A 1,015-nucleotide genomic window follows, 5' to 3' on the forward strand; every position below is an offset into this window, starting at 1 on the left:
GTAGTGTGTTATTATTAAAATATCTATGCAAGTGCTCCCATTCATTTATCTTGTCTGACCTTCTGTCCCATAAATTTTGGATGAATTTCTCAATCAATGTTTAAGAGCAAACAAAGCCCTGGTGACTCTTTGAAAAGGCCTCTCTAAACCTGAAATGGAGGCTGGCTGTCAAAGCCAAGTCTTGATTTCTTTTCAGCTTTCAAGTTTTAACTTCTCTCAGAAAGCAAAGCTTTTGAAAAAATGTAAAAGTACTAGTCGCTCAGTTGTGTATGACTCTTTGGGACCCCATGGATTGTAGCCTGCCAAGCTCCTGTGGCCATAGAATTCTCTAGGCAAAAATACTGGAATGGGTCACCATGTCCTTCTCCAGGGGAATTTCCCTATCCAGGGATTGAACCTGGGTCTCCTGCATTGCAGGCAGATTCTTAACCATCTGAGACAACAGGGAAGCCAAAAAATACAGGTTTACTCAACTATAGGAGAGCTGCTGCTGCTGCTAAGTCACTTCAGTCGTGTCTGACTCTGTGCGACCCCATAGATGGCAGCCCAGCAGGCTCCCTTGCCCCTGGGATTCTCCAGGCAAGACCACTGGCGTGGGTTCCCATTTCCTTCTCCAATGCATGAAAGTGAAAAGTGAAACTGAAGTCACTCAGTCGTATCCAACTCTTAGCGACCCCATGAACTGCAGCCTACCAGGCTCCTCCGTCCATGGGATTTTCCAGGCAAGAGTACTGGAGTGGGGTGCCATTGCCTTCTCCACTATAGAAGAACAGAAGATACATATTCTGCTATATGATTGGGGAGAATGAATGTAGAATAGAGAGGCTGAGGTTGGTGGTGGGTGTGGGGAAACATAAAGATAATTGTTATCTAATTACAGCATTGACTAGTGCTAACTAGAATTTTAAGTACTAGAATCACGTCCTACAAACAGGATGTTAAATCTCTAAAAAGACAAAATAATCAGACTGATTTATTTGAGAACCAAACCAGAAGTAATAAAAATCATGATGAT

General features: G+C 43.0%; 1 non-coding gene across 1 annotated transcript; it reads right to left on the reverse strand.

Annotated features, from left to right (window-relative positions):
- Positions 1–376: 376 nt before the first annotated feature.
- On the reverse strand, positions 377–448 carry TRNAC-GCA. Its single transcript has one exon. It is a non-coding gene; the product is annotated as a tRNA-Cys (tRNA).
- Between the last annotated feature and the right edge of the window lie 567 nt (positions 449–1,015).

This window comes from Bubalus bubalis, chromosome 13, assembly GCF_019923935.1.
Source record: "Bubalus bubalis isolate 160015118507 breed Murrah chromosome 13, NDDB_SH_1, whole genome shotgun sequence".
NCBI lineage: Eukaryota > Metazoa > Chordata > Mammalia > Artiodactyla > Bovidae > Bubalus > Bubalus bubalis.